This window comes from Protopterus annectens, chromosome 7.part1, assembly GCF_019279795.1.
Source record: "Protopterus annectens isolate FY-2018-M chromosome 7.part1, PAN1.0, whole genome shotgun sequence".
Taxonomy (NCBI): Eukaryota; Metazoa; Chordata; order Ceratodontiformes; family Protopteridae; genus Protopterus; species Protopterus annectens.
This window is the reverse complement of record NC_056740.1, coordinates 528829923-528852034: the sequence shown is the minus strand read 5'-3', so window position 1 is coordinate 528852034 and position 22112 is coordinate 528829923. Positions and strand designations below refer to the sequence as shown.

The 22112-nt window shown below is 41.0% G+C and overlaps 1 long non-coding RNA gene across 1 annotated transcript in view; it reads right to left on the bottom strand.

Annotated features, from left to right (window-relative positions):
* Window positions 1-22112, bottom strand: part of LOC122807853 — a 541908-nt gene that overhangs the window by 487635 nt on the left and 32161 nt on the right. The window lies entirely within an intron of this gene.

Below are 22112 nucleotides of genomic sequence, written 5' to 3'. Positions count from 1 at the left end.
ACATTTCTATTAGATGTTTTGTCCTTCTGAGAATAGACAGGACTTCATCAGGGAAGAAATGGTGCTGAAGAGTTAATATATTATCTTCAAAACTAGGCAAAGGCCTTTAAGCTCAGTTTTAACACATAGTCTTGTTGTAGTAATAGATTCTTGTAAACAAACAGTGTTAACGCTTCTGCGACCATCGTCTCTATTAACAAAATGAACACAACAGTCAAACAAAAAAAGGACTACAGGAATAAGAATATTATTCAAGTTACTCTGGGCCAATGTATTTTGATTTTCATTAATGCTTTTCTCTCTCTGCAGCAGTAATATATGGTTGAACATTTTGACTTAGACACAATTTATATTACGTATCCACAGTTGACGCAAGTATCATTACCAGATACATAATCAAATTGCTATACAAACTGTCTTGTGTATGCCACATTTTTAAACTATCACACTGCACATAACATATTTTGATTCTCATGCATAGAAATTGAAAATCTAATAAACTACTTATAGAAACTGGATGGATAATGATTGGCTACCTGAACCCTTTTTCCAGGTTACTGCACTGGTGCAGCATTTGGACATCAGTAAGAAAAATGCCTGTCTATTGCTGGCCATCAACAACAAGGGTATGGTGCCTAGGGGATGCCAGACTATAGAAACTGGTTTAAAGATGTACTACATTCATCAAAGAAATCACTGCTACAGTAGGATTCATTATAGATGGGATGGTCAGTACTAAAGCACTATAAACTGTGACTCCAAGCGTAAGATGGGGTAGATAGCATACCTTGTAAGACCACAGTAGCAAATCCTGCTCTTGTTACAGAGTAAATACCACAGTCTGGCTTGTAAAAGACGTGAATGGATGTCTAAGTGGTTGATTCACAAATACTCTGGCATGAAATACTTCCACGGAAAACTGCTGTACTGCTTGCTACCCTAGTGTAATATGCCTTCCCTTGTCCTGGTAACGTTCTTCCACAATGGTCAAAAAAGAAAGCAATGCAATTAGTCAACCACTTAGAGCAGGTTTGTTTGCACAGCAGGCTGCCTTACTTTCCTGGCTTAAAGGAAAACAAAGAGCTGTTATGTCTTCCTGAAGTCTCTTCTTCTTCCCAGACAGCACCAGAATGGTTTATGTCCATTAAAAATGTAATGTCCTATCTGGTTTGTTTTACCCATTAAAAAAGGCTGATAGTTGGTAGTCTGGTTCAAGGCTATCCAAGACCACTCAAAGAAGGGAACTTTCAAGAGGAGGGAAACAGAGGAAAGGCATTCTCTACCCAAGTTATTTTGCATGGGTACTGCAATGTGTACGTATGTATGAGTATGCGTGTGCATGTGTGTATGTACACACATTTGTTGTCTGCTACTATCTCACTATCTCTATAATAATCAATACCAGTTACAGCTACCTTACTCTTTGATGAGTTCATTCTATATCCTCAGGCCATTCTCAGACCGTGTTCAAATAGACATTTATTCTTCAAAACCTGTATGATCATACATTTTTGCACCTATCTTCCAACAGTCAACATATTTCATCCCCAAAGATGCTGGGAAACTAGAAAAAATACATCAAACAGGACAAGCCCCAAGAAAGAGCCCTATGGTACACCACTAATAACTAATAGTAGTACAGTTCTAGGATGATTTGATTCCCACTGCCACAATACAATGGTCTCTACTATACAACCAATTACTGATCCAAATGTTAATTTAGACATTTACTCCTAAGTTACAGAGACTCCTCACCTGTTTATATGACAGGGTGCCAAATGCCTTAACGACATAAAAATAAAAAACATTTTCATTTTACTTTTTTTTTTTTAACACCTTTACTGAATTAACACTTCTGACATAGAATGCCTTACTATGCCTAGGCACTTCAGATCCTACATCCCAGCTCAAAAAAATTCATTTCCTTAGTTGCACTGCTTTGCTCGCCCAGTACTCCTGACAGAGACCTCTGTAGGCAGGGCCGGTGCTAGCACTTTGGGGGCCCCCAGCAAGGTTCAAGTTGGGGGCCCTACTCAAGAGAACATAAAGTGTTACCACATTGCCATCGCACCCCCTTCCCTGTCAAGCTCATCCAGCACCATTCAACCACTAGTGTCACTACATTCAGATCATTAAGAATTGATGTGCCAAGCCACACACTGGCATTTAGTACCAGTGTTGCATTACAACAAACCCCTGTACCACAGCAAGGTAGCTACTCACAGGTACACACACTGACTGGCATTTAATACCAATGTTGCATTATGACAAAAGTCTAGGCACAATACTGGATGAAGTGAAAACAAAAAGGCGTAGCATAAACAATGTGCTTATACAGTTCGTGACCCCCTATTAAAAAACTCCAGGCAAGCAATGGACACTGCAACATTTTCAGGCCCTAACCACACTCCAAACCTTTCAACACAATAAGTATGGACAACAAAAAAAGTTAAGTCAAAGAAAAAAGTTAAGTCATTGCATCAGTAGTACATTGTTGGTAAACACAATAGTAGCGTAACAGGGTTTGCAGTAGTATATATTCAAACATCTGCACCTTCTGCAACATTCTCACAACTGCTAACTACCCACCCAACATTAGGCATTGTAAACAATGTACAGGTCCCCTCAACCTCCAAAGAGCATAACTCAAACAGCCAATAATAACTGCAGAACAAGGCGTAACATCAGGTATATTTAAACAGTACTACAAACCAAGACAGCCAAACATTGTTTGCTAGCATGCATTAAGATATCAGGCCCCATCAACCTCCAAATAGCTAAATTCAAACAGCCACAAATAACTGCAGAACAAGCTGTAACATCAGGGATATTTAAACTGTACTATAAGCCTAGACAGCAGAACAGTGTATGCATTAAAATATCAGTACATTCTGTGGAATTCTCACCCCCCTCCCCCTCAGCCGATGCACAATAATCCTGGATAAAGTGAAAACCAAAAACATAGGCGTAGCATTAACAATGGGCTTATACAGTATGTGACCTTGATTAAAAAAACTCCAAGCAAACATTGAACACTGACATTCTCACAGGTAACCACACTCCCAAACTTTCAACACATTAACTACGGACAATGAAAAAACTGCAGTCATTGCATGAGAGAGTAGAACATTGTGGTTATACACAATAGTAGCATAATAGGGTTTGCATTAGTATACATTCAAAACATCTATGCCCTCAACAACATTCTCACAGCTGCTAACTACTCTCCCAGCATTAGGCATTTTAAGCAACGTACAGACCCCATCAACCTCCTAACCTCTCAACATAATTCAAACAGCCAAAAAAACTGCAGAACAAGGTGTAACATCAGGGATAGTGTAAAACAGTACTATAAACCTAGATATCAGAAGTGTTTGACAAACTTGTAAAAAACTCAAAACCTACTGCAAATTCAGCTGACAATCTACCAGCAGAATTTCAAAAAGTAGCAGCTGAAGCCAGTTCTTATCCTGAATACTTAAAAGATCCATTACTGAGCAATACGTCCCAACCATCTTGAAAATATCATACATTATTCTCTCAACAAACTACTAACTCCTCTTGCCAATCTTAATCGCATCCGCCTAGCCCTCCACTGGCTCCAAAGCTACCCAACAGGTCATAAACAGCCTTAAAAATGTCTCCAGGATCTAACCCCCTCTACTTCCACTCACATTAGTAGTCTCACAAGGCTACATCCTTGATCCACTTCATTTTAGTGGATTTATTATCAACCTCAATACCGCCACATCCCTAGCACTCACAATCCGATATGCTGACATTGATCTACCATGCAACAGGTCATGTCCCAACCCAGGCTGAAATAAGCTAATCACCACTTACCCCATACGCCTAAAACTATTCACTTAGACAGCATCTCACAAGACTGCCCAGCTATCCCTGCTCTAGCCAACTACAATATCCTTCTCTGTCCCATTACTTAGCTCCCATTCTCTCTACCTTTTACATATACAGCATGGATACTGCCAAATAAAACTGTACCTCTTGCCCCAAATAACTAACTTACACACTCTCCTAATGGGCAGTCAGAATTAGATGTATATTACATTTCACATTCCCTTATATTGTCCCTCGTACAAACAGATAAAACAAAATTAAAAATTACAAATGTCTTGAGATTTTAGGACAAAAAAATATGTCCTAGGTTTTTTTAATAGTTGCATAAAACAGTTATTTTTCATCTGAAACACTTAAATGTTATAACAAATAGCATAAGCAAATCAAATGCTTTAAAAATAAGCTTTTATTTTGGCAAAAAAGTGAAGTTCTGTCCTTTGCACTGGCTGTGGGTATCTTTTGTCCTGCAAAATCTCATGCTTCAACAAAAAAAATGTCCCACTTTGGGCATTTGAAAAGGTGGCAACCCTACCCGGCGCCCAACCTTCCACAGAAAGCACACATGTGTGTGCACTCATGCCTAGGGCCAATTTAGAGTGCCCAATCCACCTACAGCATGTCTTTGGGATGTGGGAGGAAACCGGAGCACTCGGAGGAAACCCATGCGACCACAGGGAGGCCATGCAGACTCCACACAGAAGGCACCTCAGCCGAGGATGGAACCGGAGAACCTCTTGCTAATCACTGCACGATTGTTACATATTGTTTTATTATTTATTTTATTATTACACAAAAACAAAAGACCCAAGTTCCATTTGTAACGTTGCTTGATTGGCTAATGAAGTTATGGGTAAGGAGCAGAATTAACACCCTGCTCCCCCCTTCCTTAATTTAAAAAGTTAGATGTTAGAGGACCACAGGGAATTTTTCTCCCCCATCATATTTTATGGCGGGGCAAGCACCATTATTTTTGCCCCAGACCACTGCTACGTCACTGAAGAAAAAGTGCAAACTTTTATATACACACACACACACACAGGCACGCACACTCACACACATATTTGCACTGTGCACAATGTGTACTGTTGGAACACTATCTTAATTCTTCCTCCTCACTCTACCAACCTTCACCACCCCATCTCCTAGTCTAACTATTGTTTCTCTGTTGAAGGAGGAAAAAGGACCACACCGGATACTCAAAACAGTTCCAATTAGCGCTTTCATTTACTAAAATAAGTAAACTTCTTCAGACAATTTTAAGACACACAAGTACACAAATACAATACTTATCATGACATCATTTCCTTTAGAAAAACATCATTTCCTATGGAAAAACACAGCCTCATTTTAAAGTGTCAAACTCTGAAAAAACAAACCATATATCAAAACACAAATGAATAAATAAAATCCTTACAAATACTTCCAAAAATTCCATGTAAAAATACATTTGTATAATTTAATAAATATACAGTAAAAAGCGTTATAAAATATATAAACATAAATCTATCTAATTAACTCTTTTAATTTCAAAATGCTCTTAATAGAAACAAAGTCATTTAAACCTGGCGGAACTAAGGCATTTAATTTCAACTGCCAAATCAGTTCCTTCTCCTCTAATTTCAAATCCATCGGTCCACCCCTAAAATTATCTGGAATTTTTTCAATAACTAAGAACTTGAATTCATGTTTGGGACACAAATTAATATGCCTTGCAAGTGCATTGTTCAAATTCTTTTTATCAATGACATACAAGTGCTCATGAATTCTATTCTTGAGGGGTCTTTCAGTTTTGCCCACGTAAAAAACGGGGCAATTTTTACATGAGCTCAAGTAAACCACCCCTCTGGTGTTACAACTGAATTTATCATTGATATTATATTTTTTGCCATTTATTGTAAAAAAGGTTACCACATCTATATACTTGCACCAACGGCAGGCCTCACATTTAAACATCCCATAATGTGGGGGATGACATTTTAAAGTACTATTTTCCAAAAGTGTTTTTAAATTCCTGCCTTTCCTGAATACTACAAAGGGAGCCTCTCCTACATGTTGTCTAGTTAAATTATCATCTAATAAGGACCAATTTTTAAAAATGATTGATCTCAAAAAGAGAGCATCTATAGAAAATGTATTTATAAAGCTCAACCTTGCTAAATTAACATCTGAGGATCCAGATGGTTGTTTAGGGACAAAATCCCTACGGTCCCAGTCAATTCCTGATGTGTTGCAAGTAACATCCAAATTGTCCAACGATTTATCCGGACTAGAAGAGCCCAAATTGGTGAAGATATTACTATCTTTGACATTCAATAATGGTTTAAAAATACCACAAACTCTTTTAGAGGAGACTTCATCTATCAGGTCATCCACTAAATTGATGGGGTAGCCACGTTTACTGAACATTTCCTTCAATAAGCTACATTCATCTAAAAAATCATTCTCTAAGGTCACCATTCTTGCAGCCCATACCAGTTGACCCTTAGCGACTCCCCTTTTCTGATGAAAATGGTGGCAACTGGAAAAATGAAGGAATGCATTCGAGTATGTGGATTTTCAAAAATTTTTAGAAATAACCCCGTCCAATGAAGGACGTTTAATCAATTCAACATCAAGGAAGCAAATTCGTTCAGCATTGAATTCCCAGGTAAATTCAAGGAAATTCGTGTATTTAGAAATATGTTCAACAAATGCTGCAGCAGAATTCCTACTACCTCGCCAAAGGATAAAAATATTGTCTAAATAACGGGTGTACCAACAAGTTGCATTTTACACCCGTTATTTAGAGGAATTAAAATGAGGCTGTGTTTTTCCAAAGGAAATGATGTCATGATAAGTATTGTATTTAAGTGTACTTATGTGTCTTAAAATTGTCTGAAGAAGTTTGCTTATTTTAGTAAACGAAAGTGCTAACTGGAACTGTTTTGAGTATCCGGTGTGGTCCTTTTTCCTCCTTTATTTTGTTGCAGTTTGTTTGTTTTTTCTGAGTTTAATTGTTTCTCTGTTAGTTGTATTTAATAAATGACTATGCTGGCACTATACTTGGATACCCCTGGCTATTTATATCACCTTGTAATGTAAACACATCTATCTATGCAAGTCCTTCATGATGCAATTGTGCCTCCCATATAAACAACCTATCTACCCCATTCTGTTACACTTCCTATTAAAATGTATACCTGTACATTTGTTTACTCTTCTCTGTAAAACTGAAGTTTATTTTAATATGCTTGGATATGTCTGTTTATCCACCACACATGTAAAAACATAATGTACTACATGGCTTCTTGTTCGTCTGTAAATTGTTTTTTCCTCCGTTCTGTTTCTCATGTTATGCTAAACCTATAGTTTTGTTCCTTTTCCTTAGTGATGGAGATTTCCCCCAGCCATATTCTGTTAAACCATTATATCTAAAATGATTATCTGTAGCTGCATTTGTTAATCTTCTCTGTAAAAGTTGTTTGTTTTTGATATGCTTAGATATGCCTATTTATCTACACATGTAAAAATGTGTGTGCATGGCTTTTTGTTCATCTGTAAATTGGCTGTTTTCTCTGTTTTGCTTCTGATGTTAATTACATAAAAGGAAATTTTTTTGTACCTTTTTCCTTGTGATGGAGCTTTTCTCCCCGGGCTTACGCTGAAAATGGGTTTCTTGCCCAGTCAGACTTTCCCGGTAACCAAATGTCAAATAAAAACAAACAAACTTGTGATTTCACAAAACCGTTTCCTACTTACAGTTTATTGGCACTGCATGCGTGCTTAAGCATTAAGTGTGCTGATTATGTGATTTTGGGGCATCACTGCTGAAGTGAAACCTCAACTTGATGTGCAAAATGGGAAAAGAGGTAGAGGACGGATGGATGGATGGATTTTTAATTTTGCTGTGTTTATCAATGGCATTATACTAATAACAGACCACTGACCGAGGTGGTTCACTGGCTCTCAGTCGACATCACATCACTGGGTTTTGTGACAACCTGTTTCTTTATCTGAGAACAGAGAAAGTCTTTAGACTGCATTTTATTACATTTAATGGGGGCTGGCAAATGAACCACGAAACAAAACTGGCTGCAATGGATCAGTGATATTGGCCATTACCAGAATTCTATGAACAGTTTATTTGTACGAAATCAAATGAAATGTGGAGTGGTCACTTAGTTCACAGGCTGCTGCAGCCAATCAGATCCCTTGTTTCAGTGAGTGGACCTGATTGAGCGCAGCTTGTCAACGAATCAAAAAACCCCCCCGGAAACACAGAGTTGATTTTCACATTGACGGCTGGGAACTATGCGGACGTCCACGAGGTGCCAAGCCAAAGAAGATTAACGGTCGGAGCAACCCGCGGCTGCTGAATGGGGGCCCTCATTCACGGGGAGGTAATCGGGGGGCTACCAGCGGCCGCGGGTTTCGTGGGTGCCTAACGCCAACTATGTCTGTTGGAATTTTTTTAGTCTGCCAACTCATTAGACTCCCAAAACATATGTTCCCAGTTACCTCTTTCTTCCCCATCATATCCCCAGAATTTGCCATCAACATGAGAAAAAACCTTTGGAGTCTGCTTGGGGTATAAAAGTATCTATGCAAGCACTTCTAGGCAAAAACCCTAAACCTTCTAGACTTTTTGTTGCATACTTGGGAGCCATACATGCATCCTCCCACTGGTTTTATGTGAACTGCATTTTAATCTCTCTCCTGCCAATCTGTTTTGACCTCTTATGATTAATTGTATAGTTATCGTGCAATATTTTATAAGCCCTACTAGTTATCTGGAAGGGAGGAGAATTACATTGGCATGTATTTATATTCCACCTAAAACTGCTATTATGGAGCTTAAGAAAATTCTGGGAGAAATAACCAGCTGTCAGCAGCAAATATTACTTACAAGTGGGACTGGAATATTATTTGCAACAGTCAGGATATATCTGGGGGACCTAGAAGGAACACATAGTAAAACAGGGTACATTTCTGAAAACATTTATGAGAATATTTGGTATGGAAGACATGAATTCAGTAGTAGGAACTCAGAGAAAATTTACATATTATTCCTCATGGTACAACAACTGGGCTAGACAACACAGAAATTACATTTCAAAGGAAGATGCGTTAACTGAAAGACTTGACATACATCCAATAACTATTTCAGGTCATGCACCGATAACAATTACAATAAAATGCAGGGTAATGAAGTAAAAATGAGACACTGGCACTTCATTGTCTACCTGTTAAAAAGAGAAGAATCTGAGGTATGGGTGGTGAAAATTATTCTGAAGTTATTAGAGAAGACAGAAATGACATCAGATGTTATAGCTAGTGAGTGGGATAAAATGAAAGTGGAGTTTAAAAATAGGGCAGAAATAAAAGAAATAAAGTCAATGGCATATGGTTAAGTAACAGGAATTATTTAGAAAGGTTGACAAAGGGTAAACTACTACAGGACAAGTGGAATCTCACAGAACAAGAAGAAGTGTAACTGATGAGCGCTAAAGAGAAAATAAGCGATTACCTGGATAATATGCATGAGTTTAGAAAAAATGCTGTTAGAAAAAGACATATTGCTGTTAACAAAGACACATAATTAAGAAATAACAGGAATTACTTAGAGGGGTTGACAAAGGTAAAAGTATTATAAAATAAAGGGAATCTCACAGAACAAGAAGAGATGCAACTGCAGAGTACTAAAGAGAAAACAGTCTTTGTATAATGTAAGTAAGTTTAACTTGAAAAAACTTGCTGTGTATTAACTTCATCTACTCAAATATGTACCAGTCTGTGCTAGGAATGACTTTAACATCTTCCCTCTGACAGAGTTGTCCTAAGGACCACTTACAAATCTGGCCACTGTCCCTTCTCTTGACCAACAGATTACCATTGTATATGCCAGTTACTTAGCCTTCCTGGCTAACAGGTTTTTGCATTCAAGAAATAAAAGAAAACATGTTCTACATTGCATCTCTCTGGTAATTGCTTTGAACTGACTATAAACTGCCTAATTTCCGTTATAATTTGACCCGAGCCATGGACGCTTCACTTCACTCCCCTACCCTACCCCTAATTCCCACCTACAGCCTCTTACTCTACTATTATACATCCTAAACACACACACATTACACTTGTGACCCCTATTCCATACCCCTCCCAAATAACCTTACCACTATCGTATAAATGCTTCTTATTTTTTTTCCTAATTTCCAACTTCAATTTAATCTCTCTGCACCACTCCCAACTACCTCCCTCCCAAACTGCTTTGCTCTATATACCTTCACAGTCAAACCCCTCCCTAACAGCACTTACCTAGTCTACATTTTACCTTCTACTTCTCCCAAATAAACCCTCACTTCTTCCTAATTTACCTACTTTCTCAAACTCTAAACCTTTTAACCCCCCCCCATTCCTCACATTCCAAAGATACTAGAACAATTCAACTCTCTTCCTTCATAAAAAACACTTCTTTCCTACCTACCATCTATCAGCTTTCAGACTCCACCACTGAATATCCTTCTACCCTGCAACTTTTTTTGTCTTCTTGATCTCTACTTCCCCACTAATTGCCAACAATAAAATACAGATCCCTTTACTTAATCATGCTGCTACTCAGCTTATCCTCTATTCTTCTCCTGCTACTGTGCCATATTTCATCCTACCATGACTCTAAACATATCCCTGACTATGCCCAAACAACCTATTCATACTTCCTCCCTACACTATCCACACATCACAGCAAACCTATTTAATGACTCCCCTCACCTTCACTCAATTCAGAATGATTAACTCTATTTCAACTCAAACCAAAATAAAATTAGGTGGGAAAATACTCTCCAAAAAACAAGCTTCAATAATTCCCCAATATATTAAGGAAACATTCACCCTAATCCTGGCCCCACCTATCACAATGAACATTACGACAATTCTCTTCCAGACACTACTCTAACCCTACAACAGTCAGCCCACAACCCCAGTAATCTAACTTTTCCTGCCATAAATGTTAGCAATATAAGAAATAAAAATTGCTAAACTACATGTCTGGACTACCCAACATAAGGCTGATATTCTTGGTGTAACTGAAACTTGACTTAAACCCAGCATAAACGACTCCAAAATTACACCTCCCTGCTATAATATCATAGGTAATGACTGTATGAAGAGGAAAGGTGGTGGCATTGCTTTAAAATTTCCCAACAACTTCCACATTTCCCCTTACAACAAACCAATACCAAAATTCAGTTCAGCAAACCTTCTTATAACTTTCCTGAAATTAAACAATTACAAATAAATATGTATTACTGTTCATTATATCCCTACTGGTAACAATACAGTTATAATGGAAGATATCCTACATTGGATATCTATAACAATTCCACAAGAAATGCAACTAGGTGATGTGAATATTAACTGATTAGACATAAATTCTAACTCCCCTACATGTAGTATAAACTTATTTGATTTCACACAACTAATTAACTCCACACATTATAGCAAGACATCAAATTCCTTATTAGACTGAATCCTAGTACAAGACACTAGCAAATATGCCACCTCAGCTATAATGTCTGACTGTCTCAGTGATCATATCCCAATCTGTACAACCAGACATCTCACACATCAATTTAAACAGCATGCTAATAAAACAACATGCAGCCTTTCCAAGTTTAACTCACAAATGGTCATAACTAACCTATAATCTATTCACTGAAATTTACTAAAAATCCTCACCTTAGATAATAATGTAAATGAATTCAATACAACTTTCCTAAATAGCCTTGCACCTCCTAGTAGGAAGAGACTAAAAGCAAATAATGCAATTTGGCTATCCAAAAACAGTATAATGATAATGCAAGATAGAGAAAAAGCAAGGAAATAATTGCAGAAATATAAAACACCACAATATCTTGAAAACTTCAGAATGCTTTGCCATCATACTAAAAAGCAAATTAACAAAGACAAAAAGTATATACTATAATAACTTTCAGAATGACAGTAAACACAACTCTAAAAAAGTATACACATTAAAGAAATATTGCATCCCAGCCATAAATTCAACCCTAACCCCTCTCCCAGTAACTCATCACTTGAAACTGCAATACACCAACCTTTATTTCATAGCTAGCATAGCATCTCTAACCAAGGATTCCCCAATATCTAATCTTAACTCTGCCCAGCAGCCATATAATCACCATATCCACTTACAAACCTCTGCCTGCATCCCATACAAAACTATTCTTAAACAAATCCAAATCATGCTTTACTTCAGCTGATGACCTTCCAAGTGAATTCCTTGAAATAGCAGTCAATAGCATTAGACCTATAGCAATCATATCCCCATCGCCAAACTAGTTGAGAAATGTATTAAAAACAACTGCTAAACTCCTGCAGGAAGAACTCCTATCCTCCACACAACATGGCTTCCATCCTTCCCGCACAATTAATCACTGCTGTTCTACCTATATAGATACTGTCAATAATGCTAGAGATAATGGCAAACTAGTCTACTCCTTATTTTTAGACTTGTCTAAAGCCTTCAACACAGTTTGTCACAGCAAATTTCTACTTCACATGTCCTCATTAGGTTTCTCTCAGCCCACCCTTCTATGTTTCAAAAACTACCAATCCAATACATATCAGTCATTAAAATGGCACCCTCTCTCCACACCTCCAAATCACCATCATTGTACCACAAGTCTCTATTCTCAGTCCCCTCCTCTTTAACATTCTCACCAACACCCTCCACACATCAGGCCTCCTTAATACAGTAAGCAGATGACTCTACACTCATTTTCACATCTGACAACAGGGGATACATCCAAAAATTATTCAGGAAGCCTTAACAGCAACTGAAACATGGCTTTGTAACTCACACCTTATGCTTAACCCTAATGAAAAAAATAATACTTTCCCCCCAAATCCCTGTCCCATGAAAAAACAAAATTTAAAGTTCTCTCCCTTGATAATACAACCACTGAAGTCACTTTGCATTGCAAATTATTATGGATTACAGTGGATAATAATCTTAAATGTGAACTGCATATACAAAATAGCATAAGAAAAACTCATCAAAAACTAGGGATTCTTTACAGAGCCAAATACTTTCTCACTGAAGCAACTAAAGCTACACTTGTCACTACTTATCTCCTCCCCTCACTTCTTTATAATGCTCTTATCCTTATTAACCTTCAGGCATCACATAAACTTGAACAATGTTATAATAAAGATGCAAAATGTGCAGCAAAAAGAAGTTATGTACTCACCATAATGTTCCATCCGAGTAGGTAACTTCATTTGTCAGCAACCTGTGGGTATTGGATCTAACTCGGATCCGAGCCGGCAGCTTTCCAAGCTAGAGATCTGAACTCCAAGCTCCTCCCCTTACCCATAACACCCTGCTACCTCCTTCCAATCCTCAGATCGCGTTTGCCCATCTATATAACCTCACAACTACAAAACAACAACCTGAAGAATCCTAACCTAAGGATTAAACAAATGACCTGAGAAACCATCCTAGGGCTCAGGTAATCAAAGAACCAGGATAGGGGGGAAGGAGGGAGGGTCGGTTGCCGACAAATAAAGTTACCTACTCAGATTGAACATTATGGTGAGTACATAACTTCTTTATCTGAAGTGGGTAACTTCATTTGATCATCAACCTGTGGGACAGAGTCCCCAGCTACCAAAAGCTTGGGAGGTCCTCAAGGAAGGATATTCTGGAGCACTGCATAGCCAAAGGCTGCCCTACCTCTAGACACTAAATCCAATTTATAGTGAGAGATAAAGGTATGAGAGTATGCCCAAGTAGCCGCAGAGCAAATGTCATCCAAGGGAACTCTCGACCAGAATGCAGCAGATGTAGCCACAGAGCGGGTAGAATGAGCATGAACCCCTGTAGGCTCCGGTAGGCCAGATAGTTTGTATGTGAGCAGAATGCAATTCAAAATCCATCTGACCAGAGTTACCTTCGACACAGCCTTACCCAAGAAGGGTTTTGCAAAGGAGACAAAGAGCTGATCAGACTTGCGGAATGCAGCTGTTCTGTGTAAATAAAAACATAACTGTCTATGAACATCTAACAAATGAAGTTTGTACTCCCCTTTGTTTTGATAGTTATGGAAAAAAACTGGAAGATTAATGGGCTGATTGATGTTCGCCTCGGAGGCCACTTTAGGTAGAAAGGATGGGTTAGTCCTGAGAGAGACCCTGTCCTTATGGAAAACAAGATGCGGGGCTTTAATACAGAGGGTCTGAAGTTCCGACACCCTTCTAGCAGAGGAAATTGCTACCAAAAAGGCAGTTTTCCAGAACAAGAATTTCAAATCAACAGAAGCTGCAGGTTCAAAAGGAGGTCCAGTCAGAGCCTGAAGGACCAAAGTTAGATCCCATGGAGGGACGGGGTTCCTAGTAGGAGGTATCAGAAAGGTCTTGCAAATCTTGGTGGACGCGAGGGGATTGAGATTGTCCCCAATGTGAAAATGTGAGATGGCAGCCATTTGAACCTTTACAGTAGAAGAACTGGCTCCTTGCTGAAAAATATGAGATAGGAAATCGAGCACTGCTGGGATGGGAGCAGTGAAAGGGTCCAATTTCCTATGAGACGCCCAAATGGAAAAACGCTTCCATTTACTATTGTAAGCCTTCCTGGTAGAAGGCTTATGCGCTTCTACCAGGATAGATCTGACTGCAGACGAGATACCAGGAGTCCTAGAAACTGATGGAACTGGATCAACCAAGCTGAGAGCTTGAGATCTACCAGATTCGGGGGTATCAATCCCGAAGGATGAGATATCAGATCTGGGATGGGATCCAAGATCCAGAGAGGAGCTATAAGATGAGACCGTAGGCATGGGAACCAGGCTTGACGAGGCTAGAATGGGGCTATGAGGATAATCTTGTTCCCCAACCAACGAGCTTTCTGTAAGAATTTTGTTATCAATGGAAGAGGAGGATAAGCATAAAGAAGATCGGGTGGCCAAGCACGAAATAGAGCGTCTCTGAGGCTTTCCCCCGGAGGGGGAATTAGAGCGAAAAAACCCACTGCACTTCGCGTTGGAAGGTGACGCGAAGAGATCGCAGCAAGGCTGACCCCACTTGCGGAAGATCTGTTTCGCTACTAAGGGATTCAGAGACCACTAGTAAGGTGAGAGGATAGTTCGACTCAATTTGTCCACTAGGATATTGGACCGACCCGGAATGTGCGTTGCTAACAGAAAACTTTTTTGGATATCGCCCAATCCCAAACTCTCATGGCCTCTCGGCAAAGAGGGTAAGACCTGGTCCCCCCTGTTTGTTAATGTACCAGACCACTGACATGTTGTCTGACTGAATCGCAATAGTCCCTGGAGGGGAGAAAGGCATGAAGGGCTTGCAACACTAGAAGCACCGCCCTAATCTCCAGAACACTGATATGCAGAACGGTCTCTGTCCGAGTCCACGTACCTTGGACAGTTATGCTCGCGTAATGCCCCCCCACCCAAAGTGAGAAGTATCCGTGGTCACCACGGTCGACCTTCCTGAAGCTTTTGAGATTGGAGCCACCAGATGAGGGAATTTCTGCAAACTATGCTGAGAGGAATCAGTAAGTCCAATGGGTGGTGAAGGATGGACCACTGAACCTGCAAAGTCCACTGGAGAATTCTCATGTGTAAGCGAGCTAAGGGGACGAGGTTGACTGCTGCTGCCATGGACCCTAAAGCCCTCAGGACTGATTCCGCTGACGGGGCTGGTGACTGAAGAAGGGCTAAAACGTGTAAGGTCAAACTGCGAAGTCTGTCTGATGTGAAAAAGGCCTTGGTCTGAAGCGTGTCTATTTTGGCCCCTATGAACTCCAAGACTTGAACTGGTTGAAGGGATGACTTCAAGTTTATGGTGATCCCCAATCAGGACGCTAGAAGTAGGAAGCAATCCCTGGCTAAGCAGAGTAGATGCCCGGTGGGGGCGGTAAGGAGCCAGTCATCTAGGTAAGGAATAACCTGTATTCCATGAAGTCTCAGGTGGGCCGCTACAACTGCCATGACGTTGGTGAACACCCTGGGGGCTGTGGTGAGACTGAAGGGTAGGATCCTGAACTGGTAATGACTGGCCCCTAGCCAAAAGCGGAGGAACCTCCTGGATTGCCTGTCCATGAGAATGTGATAGTACGCATCCTTGTGGTCTACGGAGCACATCCAGTCCTTCTCCTGTAGCAGGGGCAGAATGGATTGAAGCGTGACCATCCGGAATTTCTCCTTGGCAATGAAGAGGTTCATTGTTGAAAGGTCGAGAATCGGCCTTAAGTCCCCCGTCTTTTTTAGCACCAAAAAGAACCTGGAGTAATTGCCTAATCCGGATTGGCCTGGGGGGACATACTGGATGGCTCTTTTTTCTAGCAGTTTTTTACCTCTAAAGCTGCAGCCTCCCTCTGACTGGGTGGAACATCGAGGAGGTGCCTCGACTGAGGAGGCAGGTTTATGAAAGGGATTGAGTAACTTCTGGATATTATTCGAAGCACCCAGCGGTCTGTTGTGATGGACTCCCACTGGGCCAAGTGCTTCGAAAAATGCCCCCCGACTGCCTCCATAGAGAAGCAGTCGGGCAGCCTCTCAGGGCTGCAGAGTGGGTCGGTCAGAAAAAGGTTCCCGTGACCCAAAATTTTTCGGCCTCCATCAGCCTCTGGGCCGGCGTCCACCTTGTTCCCCTCTGACTCTGAAGGACGAAGAGTCCAGAGCATAATGGGACTGCTGATACTTCCGGAACCGCATCTTCTTTTGTCCTCTCTGGTTCCTGGAAAAGTTCCTTTGTGGAGCCGAGAACCGGACTCCGATGGCAGAACCAATGTGTCGCGGAAGGTCTTCCCAAACAGAGTAGAACCGAAGGGTGCATTCACGAAGGACGCCTTGAAAGGTTCCCTCCATGGCATGGGAAAGTAGCCGCATAGACGTGTTTGAAACAGATTTCAGAGTGGCCATGCGAGCCAAGAAAGTCTGTTTGTCCTCGGCCGACATGGACTTGGGGAGACTCAGCGTATTCTTTCACCAGATCCCGCTGAAGTCTAATTACATGGGCCAAATAATTCAGCGCCCTTATGGAAAAAGTAGCTGAAGCAAACATCCACTTCCCGATACGATCCAGCGTCCGAGACTCCTTATCAGGGGGATGGATCGAGGAACTATCCTGGGCAAGTTCCTTCTTGGTGGCTGCTGCCACCACCATGGCATCTACCGGGAAACCCTTACTCCAAGCTGTCCTATCCACAGGGGGACTAAGAATCCTATGTGGCCTCCTGGGGATTTGCTCTACAGTATCCGGTTCCTTCCATGCCCTGGTAGTGATGAGGTCAACCAGGGGGTCGGCCAGAGGGGAAACCCAACACCTCCAGGAACTACGACTTGTCAGAGGAAGGTTTTTGGGCTGACCACCCCCCCCCCCTTTAGGTGAAGCATTTCCATAATGTCTCCAAAGGAGACATCCTCGGGGAGGGTGAGCTGGGGGAACCTTCCCCTTCCTCCAAATCGGTGTCTTCCGTGAGGGACTCAGGGGAGTCCAAGTGCCTCCTCTTACACTTACGTTTGTGAGGGGCCTCCTCAGTGGGACTGTCCTAGGAGGGCTCACCAACAGGATCATGTTCCACCAGTGGAACGGGCTAGGGCATCAACGCAGGCTGTCCCAGGGACTGGATGATGGAAGACAAGCCCAGTTGCAAGGGAGTGGGGGCGGGATCCGAAGAAAGAGCAGGGGGTCTCGAACCTCTCGGGAGGACCCTCTCCAACATGTCGAAAGCAGAGGGTAAACCGATATCTCTGGGCTCTGTGGTTAACACCCTCGGATCTGGCGTGGGAATCGGCGGAGCCGAAGTTTTCGGACCCGAGAGGGAAGTGTGCTCCGACAAAACGGAGCCGAAGACACACTGACCCCCTCGGATCCGACGCATGGCTCTCAACCTCGACAGCTCGGATCCGAAAGGGGATCCGACAAACTCGAGGCCATGGCCGGCATCGAGGTAGCCATAATCATCAGCGCAGACTCCCTGACTCCGAGACTCCTCGGATCTGAAGGCTCCGAAACCCAATAGTGGATCGAAGAAGGAGCTATCAGGGCATAAAGTGTGGCTGAACTCCCCCCCGGAGGGAGGGAGGCAGCAGCACTCCCATCTGCAGTTGGGTTTGGAGGAAACAACGCATCATCCGGTCCATAGTGTCAGAGAGGCTATGGGTTGACCTAGAGTAGGCCACCGAAGCTGGCCGGGAGGGACGCCGCGATGACCTTGAAGATGGTCGGGCCTCCTCCTCCGGCTCCGGGGAAAAACGCGGAGAACGGAACCAAGGGGAGGAAGGCCCGTAGACCTTCTGGGGTGAGGAGAGCAGCTTAGCAGGTGGGGCCGAGTCGGCCCGCCGCTTGTGGCTTCTATGCCTCTCTTTCTCCCTCTCTTTCTCCCTCTCTTTCTCCTCTCTCTGTCTTTTTTTGAGTCCCTCTCTCCCTGGGAAGAAGTGGGAGGTTGAGTCCCAGCCAGGGGAGAAGGGACAGCAAGTTGAGCAGCCACAGTCACGGCTGTAGCCACAGAGGGAGAGGAGGAGGAAGCCGATTCCGTGGGTAGGAGACCCACCAGAATCAGCTTATTCCTCCTATCCCTCAGGACCTGGGGATTAAAGGCTGTGCAAATTTGGCAGCCTGATGATAAATGAGGTACCCCCAGGCAGAGCACGCACTGAGTGTGGCCATCCACTGGGGAAAGCTTATGGCCACACTCAGTGCACTTAGAAAAGATGGCCTTTGGGGCCTCAGCCATTATTTCTAAACTGAAACACACACGTGCCCACACAAACACTATAAGGGGAAGGGTTCAGTAAACTTTAAACTATGAGGGTAAAACTCAGGGGTTTAAACTAGGGAATTATACTATCCACACACAGAAAAGCTAGAAAGATTTTAAGAGAAAAAATCTACTTACAATTGCCTAAACACTAGGAGCTCGAGAAACACGTGCCTGACAAAGCAGCGGAAAACCAGATCTGAGGATTGGAAGGAGGTAGCAGGGTATTATGAGTAAGGGGAGGAGCTTGGAGCTCGGATCTCTAGCTTGGAAAGCTGCTGGGTCAGATACGATACCCACAGGTTGATGATCAAATGAAGTTACCTACTTCAGATATACTATTTTTAGAACCCATCAATGCATAGCACTAAAAGACCTACACTGGTTAAAACTACACCATCAACTAACTTATACACAGCTTCTTACCACCTATAAAGTTATGCAGAATCCAGTTGCTTGCCCAACACTAAATAACATTCTATACAACTATGTTCCCAGTATGTCATTATGATCCAGTGACCCATCTGCTGGGCATTCTCTTTACTTGTAACATGCTGCCAAGGCCTGGAACTTTTTATCTCTGTCCATCAGGTCAATACCCAACCTCCCATCTTTCAAAACCTTTCTGAAAGATTTCCTAGCCAAAAGCTGGTTCTGTTCTTGCTCAACACCAGGATACACTATATCCTCAAATGTGGACAAATACCTCTTCATACCTTACATCCCCTTACTCTCCCTTATTCACTCACTTCCATACTTTCCCTTCTTCACTCACTTCCTTACTTCTATCAATTTCTCTCCCCTAGCTTTCTCTCTAAATATACTATAAGCCTGCCTTTCACTTACTTTGTATTGTAATTCCTGATTGTATTATACTAACTTACTTTTAATTTCTCTATAAACTGACTAAAACATCTATAACTATTAAATTATTGTCATATAACTTGCATCTATTCTTAACCATGGTTTCCCATAATATCTAATTTGGTATCATTTTTAAACTGTATTTGTTCTTTGTGTCTTTTTTAAAGACTGTAAAATTTTTATTATTCTTAAAATGTTATGTAATACTTTGAGCTTTTCTCCTCAGGCCTCCTCTGAAAATGGGCTCCTACTCAGTCAGACTTTTCTGGTAATCAAATATCAATAAATACATGAAGTATCTGGATAATATGCATGCGTTTACAAAGACTGGTTTTAAGAAACCATTTTTTAATAATAACTCCGGAGCACAAAAACGTTTAGCACAACGACTTAGGCAACAGAAACTAGAATTTTTTTTGCCAAACTTAGGGTGCCAATAACAAGAAAAATGTTAGGGACCCTGAACAAAAGTAACCAGAGATCCTGAAGAGATATTAGAGGTATAATCTTATGTTATGAACATTTGTATAAAGCAGAGAAAGGTGGAAATCAAAAAAGAGCACAAATGGAAATATTTATGGAAGACTTAAGCATGCTAAGTGTAGAGGCAGATGAGTCTTAACAATTAACAGTTAGGCTAGAGACTTCTAAGATGGCTGCATATTGAGTAACAGCTTAATTCTAGCTCTCCCAGTGAGAAAACAGAAACTTAGCAGAGAAAGCCAGTGGACCTAGATGTCTAGGTAAATTTCAGTAACTGGCTAGTAAGTGCACTGCCTGGATGCCCGGAGAAATGAAATACAGAGGACCTGTAGGAAAATCAGCTACAAAAGGCAAGGAAAAAAACACTGACTGGGAAAAATACTGTAGCCGTTCAGCAAAAAGCAGTGCAAGCTCCAGATATGACTTCCAGTCACCTAGAGGAAAGTATAAGGCAACTGCACACATACCTGACTAAAATAAATGAAACACTGATGGATTATTTAAACTCAAACAATAAAAGGCTGGAAAAAACATGTTTCAAAATATAACAGAATTAGCAGACAGAGCACATAAGGAAAATCTGAGATTTTCTGCTGTACCCAAGAAAATGAAAGGAACAGACTGCATAAATTTTATGAAAGCACAAATAAGCACATGGACTGGTATTCTACAACAGGAACTGTTAATTGAAAGGGCACATACATCATCTGTATGCTCCAAACCTGGCTATGAGAAAATAACCTAGACCATTAATAGTAAAGATGCAATCTGTGGGAGAAGGACAAAGTACTAAAAGTGGGAGACAGCAGAGTGTTTGTGAACAATGACTATTCATTGTATACCAGAGGAGTAAATTTATTCCATTATTCAGGAAATGTCGAGAAGCAGGCATGAGATTCAAACTGCTGTACCCAGCTATATTCAAAATATTTTTCCCTGGAGGAACAAAACCATTTTTTTGATGAAGTACATACTAAGGAAGAAATACAAACATTTGTTCAACAAAAAGTGAGCTGTGAAACAGAAGGAAATTCTGCTTTTTATTCTTCTGGTAATAAAGAAGGGAGACTATATGCCAGTGAAACCTTTTCCAATGTTTCAATGGAAAATGCTTGAGAGAAGGAATTTTTACTTATTTTATTTAACATTTGTTTACTGGGAAAGTCCAACTGGGACAGAGCCCATTTTCACTGCAGGCGTTTGAAGAAATGCTCCAGATGCATGTCTTTGGAATGTGGGAGGAAACCGAAGCACCCAGAGAAAACCCAGGCATAAGGATATGCAGACTCCACACAGAAGGCACCCCAGCCAAGAACTGAACCAGAGAACCTCAACAACGGCAACCACTGCACCACTGTGCCATAAATGTATTCCATTATTCAGGGAATGTCAACGGGATACTCCAATTTTGAAAAAAAGCACAATAATTGACTAGAAGAATCAAGAGTACACTGGAAATTAAGTAAAAACAAGCTTTGAGAGATGGACATGAACAGGAATAGAACAAGAAAATCTGAAAATATTGAACTTTCTTGGACTTTGTTAAATTTGGAGGGGACTAAAGCATATGCCCTACTTCATGCCATTAACATTTGGAGAAGAAAATCAGTAACTTGGAAAATGACAAATGTAGAATTACAAAGCAACAACTGTATGTGTGAAACATGACAGAACAAGAAAATCTGGAAATATTGAACTTTTTTGACTCTAAAGCATATGCCCTATTTCATGTCATTGATGTTTGGAAAAATACTCAGGAGAGGGGAAGAGGAGGGAGAACTGTAAGTAAAACATTTTTTTTTCTTAACATTACTATTTAAAATAGGTTAGGGGCAGTAGCTTAATCTAGTAACAAGTTTTAAGAGAAATAAAGTAAACGAAAAAGAATTCTGAATATTATAACTTTTTTTCTTTCTAGTAAACAGTTTTGTATCTGGTTCTCATGTCTCTAGCAGACAATCTGATAAAGAGAAATAGCTTGGAGAAAATGTTTTCTGACAGCATTCAAGTGTTTCCTCAGCTGAGAGAGCTATAAAATAAGACAAAACCAGACAGTACTTAATAGAACCACATGCTACAGCATGCATCTTAGTACGGACAACCTTTCTTTTAGGTTACCTCAAGTGCGTGCGCC